The sequence below is a fragment of the Lycium barbarum genome, chromosome 5, assembly GCF_019175385.1.
Source record: "Lycium barbarum isolate Lr01 chromosome 5, ASM1917538v2, whole genome shotgun sequence".
Taxonomy (NCBI): domain Eukaryota; kingdom Viridiplantae; phylum Streptophyta; class Magnoliopsida; order Solanales; family Solanaceae; genus Lycium; species Lycium barbarum.
In genome coordinates, this window is record NC_083341.1 from 9,448,990 (window position 1) to 9,459,180 (window position 10,191).

Here is a 10,191-nt window from a genome sequence, read left to right on the forward strand (position 1 = left end):
GAAACATTTGATTGACGAGCAAGAAAGATTTGTAGGAAACACATGAGATTGAGGACAAATCCTTTTACCCTTTTTGCAAACTGCGTCAGGTGTTTAATAACATGGTCATTCCTGGGCTAAAAATAAAAGCAAATATGTTGGCTACAAGGTTTAAGTGGAGTCATGTTATTAAAATCTTAGAATGGTTTTGTCATTTGTGTTGTGGCAGTACAATTTTTGCAGACACTAGTGATGCTTAAATCAACTCACCTTGCGACTTGTATGCCTTAGTTGGTTGATAGGATTTGATCTTTTTTTTAGATCCTGCCTGCTGCCTGCCTTTGATCATTCACCTTATACTTGGAGTTGACTCTTTCATTACCTTCCATGCTCCTCTTGAACTTACAACCATGGCTATGTCATTATTGGCATCAACTCCTTGATAAGTCTGCTGCTGTGCTTTCTATGTTTGATTCCTTTTCTCCAAATAAGATGGATACATTGTTGGTCATATAATTGAGACTCACCTTGTTTCTCTTAAAACTAAAATAAGCTACTGTTATACTTTTGCGAGTTGTTATTTTCATCTAAACAAAAACAGATACTACACTTGAGCTGTTGTTCGTGGCCATTACCATAAATTATTTCCCTCTAACTGTTTGTTGGTGTTGGGTCTTACTGCCCATTCTTGTTTATTTCTATAAGTCACCAGTTGGCAGTGAGCTTGTTTTGGGATGCTATTATTTACATAATGTTTTCCTTGTTCTTTCTTTCCATCTAAGTGTTGGCTGTTGTTTTCTTTGTTACCCCATATGATTTTCCTCCCGTCCTGAATTGATGAAAATAATGTAGAAATGAGTCGGGCTCTTCTTTTGCATCTAGTGGTGAAGGTTAGGCTCCGCTTTTGTGTATTGGATCTCCCTGTGCTACCCTTATATAATTTGAACATATATTAACATTCCTGTGTCTGTATACAATGTGATCCTTATTGTCATTCTTGAACTATGAGTTCTCACCAACTTGAATAAGACTGTTTTTCTCATTATTGCCACCGTCTGTTTTTCATATTCTACATTCTTATGCAACTTATATTGTGCTTTTGTTAGCTGCCTACATCTTTATAAAGCATGTTATATATCTGCATCTATTCATCTTTATATGGTAAGTATACTTGTATCGATTATGTATATATACGTACATGACTAGTATACTTTAGCTTATACATCCTTATGAACGTGTATACATGAGATGTACTTGAACATACATATGATATACATAATCTACTGATTTGTTTTGAACTTATATTTTACATGTCTAATCTTATTCGTTGAGTAGATATTAATCCTTTTCCTTTCATTTTTATGCATGAACATCGCATACGAGTCAAAGGGGACTCGTCTCCTTCCGCATTTTGGCGTTGGGCTAAAAACCCAACGTAACTCCTCCTGTGTCAGCCCCTGGCCGCAGCCGAACAAAAAAATAACATCCGGGCCAAAGCCCAACAGACAGAGACAGCCATCAGCAATATATGAATAAAATTGACTGGGCCGAAGCCCAACAATAGCGGACAACAGTATTCCTTAATGGGCTGAGCCCATTTACATCATACCTATTCCTCTATTTTTATTTTTGTGTGCATTTGATGTGTATTGTATGACTAACATTTTTTCTTGTTTGTTAATTTAGATAAATCCTAGTGACGTTAAGGGTTTTAGTTTAGTGATGGGTAGTTTCACAAATTACATTCACTTCTATTTTCTAAACTATTTATAATATCTATAACATTTATTCGAGCAATTGATTTTCAAATAATATGACTACATATTTTTGGGTTAAAGGAATCATTTTTCACTCTTACTATCTTATAAATTTCAAAACGTCGTTAAATAGGAATCCAATTATATTTTATAACATTTTCAAGATTTATCCAATTATACATATTTTTTTAGCCGAAATTGGTTAAATAAAGAGTGATAAAAAAAATAGAAAGAAACTTATGGATTTTTCATCATATTTAAGAATGTAAGTCTAGGCATCTCTACACCACCGTATTCATATAACATCATTTTTATCTAAAGATCACATTTGACGAATCATCTTTTAAAAGGCTATCAATTATAAGCAAATTACCCTATTTTTTACGAATCCTATTTTTGAATAATATTACTATATTTTCAATTTAGGCTTTAGCAATATCTTTCATGTCTCATTTAACATTTAGAATCTTCTGTTACACAAATTATTATGTTTTTTACAAGTATTATTTTAAACAACACTATTATACTTTCGTTTCAAATCTTAACAATATTTATAAGTTGTATTTTAAAATAGCTTTCGAAGTATTCTTTTATACAAATTATTACCTTCTACAAATCCTATTTTTCAAACAACATTTCTATATATCTATCTGTAACTTTAGCTATATTTACAAAGCTATTTTCTTTTTTTTATAATACTATATTTACACTTAGCCTAATTAATTATAAGTCCGGTCGGTTAACCATTGTTAATGGGTCTTAAAGGATGCCTAATACCTTCCCTTTAGACTAATTGAACCCTTACCTAGAATCATTTGGTTTCGAGGACTTTAAAATCAACTTTAGATAAATAATAAACTTTAGGTGTCCTAATTCACCGCAAATAATTAGGTGGCGACTCCTTAAATAACAAAAACAGGAATCTCCAATACGTCATACTTCTAACTTTAACTCTCCGGGGTTAAAATGGGGTGTGACAGATATCCCCTTAAATGAAGATTTACAAGATGTGGAAGAACTTATAGAGGAAGGTGGTTGGAAAGACCATTTGCTTAGTCAATACTTTCCAACAGACATAGTGGAGCACATCAGGGCAGAAATTCATATAGAGGAGTTAGAAGGAAATTGGGATAGATCTTGGTGGATGCCTAATAGCATAGGAAAATATACTGTAAATAGTGCATGGAACATATTGAGGCAGAGGAAGCAGGAAGTAGCAGACTTTAAACATTTGTGGATTATGGGTGTGCCATTCAAAATTTCATTCTTTCTGTTAAGGCTATGAAAATCTATTCTACCTACAGATGATACATTAAGGAGGATAAGGATTCCTGTGGTTTCAAGGTGTTATTGCTGTGCTATTCCACAACAGGAGGATATCCAACATTTTTTCTTAACTAGTCAATTTGCTTCAGAGGTGTGGAATGTGTTTACGCAAGCAGTGGGTATTCAAATGAATTTTGTTCAAATTCATCAGGTTACCAGAACTTGGTGGAAGATTGAGTGTGCAGAAAAGTCCAAGCCTATTTTACATGCGCGCCTGCTATGATTACATGGGAGTTGTGGAAGAGAAGGGACACTATTAAACATGGAGGAAAGGTGAGCCTTAATAAAGTAGTACATGAGGTGAATAGGAACTTGTTCTATCTAACAAAAATCAGATATCCATGGCTGAAAAATGTTCCTTTTCTTTGGCCTGAACTGGTGGCATTTTTAGAAGGATATAAGCCTATTCTGATAACTAAGACTATTTATTGGAGATTGCCTGATGAGAGGTGGTACAAGTGCAATACTGATGGGGCATCTAAGGGTAATCCTGGGCCTAGTTCTTATGGTTTTTGTGTGAGAGATTGGCAGGGGAATTTGATTTATGCAGAATGTAAGGAACTGTGGATTAACTCTAATGTTTTTGCTGAGGCAAGAGCTATGATGAAGGGGTTGTTGCACTGTGTGACTCAGGAACTACACCCATTGATCTTGGAAACAGACTCTTTACTAATGAAGAATGTGATTGATGGTGTATGGGAGATACCATGGTGTGTCATCATAGAGGTGGAGAGAATTAGAAAAATGAAGGCTGAGTTTAATGTGATCATACGATATGTATACAGAGAGGGGAACACACTGGCAGACTTTTTAACTAACCTAGCTTTTGATTTTGCAGGTACACAAAGCTTTAACTCATTTGCGGAATTACCTAGTGCAGGAAGGAAGATTTTAAATCTGGACAAACATCAAGTCCCTAATCTCAGGATCAGGAAGTTAAAAATGCATAACATATTGGTGTACCTTGACTTTGTGACACAAATATTGACAAAGCTTTTAATAGTGGAATTAGCTTTAGCTCATTCCATTGAAGCTGAGTTAATAAGTGTGAAACAGAGTCAAAGTTACAGTCATTTCAGGAGCAATTTATTGGTCAAAGAATCAATAATGAGGTAATTAACTTTGTATTTTTTTGGGTATGTTATACACTATGAATGCTATTGCTTAGAATCTGAAATTCACCCTTTCAGGGTTAAAAGATGATACTTAGTCATAGCAAGTGTATAATGTTATCTAGTTAAATTATCGAGTTGATTGTCTATATTTTCTCTAATTTGAGGACTGTGGATCAACTAACACTAGCTTGGGACTATTGAGAAGATGAAAGAGTAAAACAACAAGAATCAACACGGTACACACATCGACATACTCAGGCAGCATATTAGTGGTTTTTTCAATAAATCAGATTTACCACTAGCTAAAAGCGGACATAGCAATCGTTCTTTACTCATATGAAGGAAAAGCAAAGATTGGGGAGCACATTTTACCAGAAGGACGAAGATCTAGTTTATCCGATCTTTAACTCCTCGGATATGGGTTTGCTGCACCGATGAGAGCTTGGAGGTGCGAAGATAACGTAGATTCATAACGGAAAGCTAGATCTTTCAACTACGGTGGATGTGTAGTGGACTCACTTCAGTACCCTCTCTAAAAATTTCCTAATTGAGTAGAAAGGGAAAGTGATAGTCGGCTGATACTTTTTGTTGTTGTTTTTGGGCTGGACCTTACCCGGTCCGGTTGCTTTAGCTGTTGTTTCTTTATTTTTCTTGTTGAACTTCTTTACTATTTATTAATAATATCCCTCCACTAAGTAATTACTTAGTGGTTTCCCAAAAAAAAAAAAAAGATGAATTAATTAATTAATTAAAAAGTGGTATGGCGAGAGTTTGAATATGCAGACATTTTTTATCTACTAACTTCATTTCTTGTTTGTTGAAAAAGAGCACTTGGAATTCAATTGTATCTTATGATATTCTCATCATTTTTACGTTAACACTACTAGAAAATCCAGTAATCTCATGTTAGAAACAAATTAGAGTATCATAAGAACTAGTAGCATGTATACCTGATACTACTTACCCCTTTATTCCCCATTTATTGACATAATTTCAATGAAATGAGCTCAAAGATTAATACCACCATTGAAACTCTATTAAGGATTGGTTTTTAAAGTTAAAGTAACCATATCCCTTCCTGATGTGTTTTTTGCATTTCTAATTCTAATGTTGGGAATTTGTTGCTTGTCTATATTAAGAATCCTCTCCTTGTACTAGATAGATCAACAAACGAGTTAAATCTTGAAGTACCTGCAAACTCAAAAGCTAGGTTAGTTAAAAAGTCAGCCAATGAGTTTCCTTTTCTGTAAACATGGGGTATTATCACATTGAAACCAGCTTTCCACTTCTTTATTCTATCCACTTCTGTAATAATACTCCATGGACATTCCCATATCCCCTCCACCACATTCTTCATCATTGAAGAGTCTGTCTCCATGATAAGGGGATGCATATCTTTCTCAACACAGTACATTAGCCCCTCCATTAAAGCTCTTGTGTAACACCACGTACTCTCATACTAAACCATATCGGTAACATCCTGTAAATTCGAGTTAGATGTGAATGTATGAAACTAGTAAAAAGATCATATTTTAGCTATATAAATCCATTCGGGTGATAAACAATCGTTTTGAAGTCAAACCAAAAAGCGAAGTTCTTAAGGCCTTCTAAATTCGTCTAAGTCTGAGACAATCTGTACTTATGGCCAGGTTTCGGGTAGCGACATTAGGAATTTGTGAAAACTAAAAACATGAAAATTGTAGGCCTTTGAAATACCTTTCCAACCATATATTATGGATCTCAAACAGAGGTCTGTGCTAGAAGTTATCCCCATTTTACTGGACGTTGCGAAGTCTGCGCGAAGTACCCTTCAGGTGCGCGATCGCGCACCAGAGGCAGTGTTACTGCCTTCGCTGCGAGATCACCTGCGTGAAGTGGGCCTTCAGCTGCGCGACCGCGCACCAACCACGACGTTTTAAGAGCCAAACTTCGTTATATTCATTCCCACTTCGTTTTAAATCAATTTTTCTGAGGTAAAAACCCTAAAGAAGTCCCTCAAGCCCTAAGGACGAAGCTCTTCTCTCCCAACCTTCAAGATACTTCAAGGTAAGCCTATTCCATGCATTCCAAGTCAATTTCAACATACGTTCATGATCATTAAGCAAGAATTCATCATTCTTAACATAGGATTTTCAAGAAAACTCACATAAAGATCAAGATTCTAGCTTTTGGAGTTCTTCTTCAAAGTTCAAGTCTTTAATTCAAGTTTTGTTGCGATTAAGGTACGTAGAGTTGCTATCTACGTGTGGGAACATAATTATTCTTCCCCACGCCTCTTAATCCATAAAGTATGAATCTTTACGAAAACTAGTGTTTTTACACCATGCTCATAACAACCCTAGGTCCATGTCCATGATTATATTATGTATGAATTGCTATTATTCTATCATTGTGTTCTTAATAACTCCATATGATTATTGAGAATCAGTCCGTAATCCATAAAAACCCATATCTTGTATTACATGGGTTCTTGCATGCATGTTTTAGCTAAAAATGATTATTTCATGAATATCCTACATGTCTACAAGTTTTCATGCAACTATATTATATAATTACTTTCATGCCATGATACAAGATATATACATGCTAAATACAAGCTATTTCATGAAACCATGTTTACAAGTTATTTCGTGAAATCATGATTACAAGTCAAGTACAAGTTAATTCACAAAATCATGGGCTTCTTAGCCAATTATATCATGTTCATGTTTTGGGGAGTTGCACGAATTACCGAGAAGGCTCAAATAGCCCGAAACTACGTAGCCACCGTAGGACAAGGATCGCTCAGCCCAGTTAGGATGATTCCTTAATTTTACATTGAATGGATCCATCAGCCACGTTACCACCTTATACCCTGGCAAGGTATAGGGGCTGCGTGGTTCCAGACTCCACGTTCCCACGTGGTGATATTATATTGTCAGTTTATGAAATGCTTTCCCTACTTACCATGTTTTACTCATGTTATATATATATGTACCCATGCCCATGTTCATGTCCAGGTTTTCAGTTTCCGTTCTTATCATGTTATTCAATGTCCCATGTTATTTCTTTCAGTTGCTTTACATAGCAGTACATTCAATGTGCTGACGTCCCCTTTTATTGCCTGGGGGCTTGCATTTCACGATGCAGGTACGAATTTACAGGATGACTCCTCTGCTCATTAGGATATGCACGTACCAGCTTATTAGTGAGCCCCATCTCATTAGAGGTTTAGGCATTGTCTTTCTTTATTTAGTTTTGCATATAAAGGTATGCTGGGGGTCTTGTCCCAGCAAGTATGTTACGTGTTTCAGACTCATGTTAGAGGTTTCATAGATAAGACAAGTGTCATGGTAGACTTCCAGAGTTAGTTAGCCGGTTTGACTCATTTATGATATTGTCCGCATTCATTACTTAACCAAGTACTTATGTTTAATATTATGACTTACTATGTTTTACAAAAGCTCATCATGCACTTCACGTTATATTTCCGTTCATGTATGCCTCATGATGATTCAGCAAGCTATGTGGTTCGCTCGGTCACATGCAGTCAGGCACCGAGTGCCGTGTTATGCCCAGGCTATGGTTCGGGGCGTAACAAAGCCCGGTATCAGAGCCTAGGTTCAAGTGTCTTTAGGGAGTCTATGAAACTGTATCTAGTGGGGTCACTTTTACATGTATGAGGGCCCCATACATATAAACAGTTGACCACAAAGACATTTAGGATTGTCTCACTTCCTTCATACTCTAGATCGTGTAGTTAGAGCAGTACTTTTAGGATGCCTTTCTAATTCGAGCGTGTACGTATTTTTTTTCAGAAAATGCCAAAGAAAATACACCGGAAAGGCCACAGCTACCAGCCAGGGGGCTATTGCAGAAGCAACTCGCGAAGAGACCATTCCGACTCAGATAGCACCCTAACCGCTCCTACAGTTACACCTCCTAGTGATTCAGATGGGAATGTTAGGAGTGATGTTAACATGCTCACACAATTGGTAGCAGCTCAGGCCCAACGTCAGGAATCTGGGTCAAGTTCGGGGAATAAAGGAGAGTCTTCTACGACTAAGGATTTTCTCATAATGAATCCCCTAGTCTTCACCGGGACAAAGAAAGACGAGGACCCTCAGGACTATATTGATGCTCTTCAGAAGATCTTTGGGATTATGACAGTTACAGAAACTGAAGCAGTTACCTTTGGAGCTCATCAGCTGCAAAGCGTTGCTAACACTTGGTATGAATCTTGAGAATTATCCCGAGGTGAAGATGCACCTGACGCTACATGGGATGAATTTACAAGCGCATTCCTGGACCACTTCACGCCAATAGAAGTCAGAGTGGCTAAGACTGAGCAATTTCTGAAGCTTAAGCAGAAGGCAGGTCAGTTCAGGACTACTATTTGGAATTTGTCAGTCTAGCTAAGCATGCTCCACATATGGTACCAGACATGAGGGCAAGAGTGAGGAGGTTTGTTGGAGGTCTTGATTCCCATTTCTATGATGGGGTCAATATTGCTGCACAGAACGGGGGAATGACTATCTCCAAGATGGTTGCTTTCGTACAGGGGAATGAGACAAGGCTAAAGAAGGAGGAAGCCTTGCAGAAAGAGAAAGACAAAGAGTTCAACAAGAGGGTCAAGTCTACCGGACAGTTCAGCGGGAACGAAAACAGGAAATTCTTTAAGAAAAGGTCAGCAAGACCTACTCCATCCACAACAAGTGCCCCAGTCCCCATGTTCCGTAATGATAAGAAGCAGAATTTCAGGCCATCAAGTTCTTACTCTCAGGCTAGTGTGGGTCAGTCGACTTATACCCATCCGATATGCGGCAAGTGTAATAAGAGACACTCAGGTGAGTGCCATGTGGGTACTGATGTATGCTTTGGATGTGGTCAGAAGGGCCATTTTCAGGAGGAATGTCCATCAGCTAGACAGGGTACCGGAGGTAATGTGACGCACTCCACAAATTCAGCAGCTCCTCGTCACAATCAGGTAGGGGTGGGCATAAATACCGAAAGCTGAAAAATTAAACTGAACCGAATGAATTCGGTTTTTTGGTGTTTCAGTTCGGTTCCGATTTTTTAAATAGATAATTCGGTGTTCGGTTCGGTGTTTGGTTTCGGATTTTTGATTTTTTGATTTTTTGGTTTAACCGAAAATTTAATATAATATTTTTTTATACCAATATATAATATATATCAATATCATTACTTCCATGAATCACAACAGCTATCGTCTCAGTCCACTCCTATCACAATAGTTACGGGCTGCTACTGGTGGCTGCTGTTGCGGCTGCTGGTTCCCGAAGGTTTCCACAACTTAGTCCCAATGAATTGGGTATATGCAGGCTTTCAACCTAATCAAAAGCTTTTCTAGAAAAAAGGCTTAGTAAGCTAAGTGCATGAAGCTATATTACCTTAATCATAAAAAGAAGAAAACTTAAGGACGTTGCACTCTATGTCAAACCTTATGAGATCTTGAAAGCATTCAAATTTTAAAGAATCATCTTTAGTATTTATTATTGTCCTGTCAAAGAATAGTGCATGGAGCCTCCTAATACAATGGTTGAGGGAATGAGTTATTGTTACCTTATATTAATTGGTCATTGACAATTCTCATCTCATTAGCTAGTTTTTGCGGTTGAGTTAGGTCCAATTTTCTTTACATTTAGCTAATAATGTAAAACAGTCAAATTTTTGTAAGCAGTCTTCACCGTTTATGCTTTTCCTCTTGTTAGAACACATCCAGAATAGCAGTTCGCAGTGGAATATAGAAACAGTTGCCACTCTTCCAGACTGAGTGATAGTTTTCTTTCTGCATCTTGGTTTTCTTTACACACAACAAAGGTCTTTGAATTATCTCTTGTTAAGTTTGCAACGCGCTTTCATTTAAGTTAGCACTAGCCTTTAACACAAGGGCATACGATACAAGCACATTAGGACTTAAGAACATCTGGTTGCTGCTGCGGCTTTTGGTTTCTGGCTAGTACTGGTGCCGCTGCTGGCTGCTGCTGTTGATCATGAATCATTTAGTAACGGGT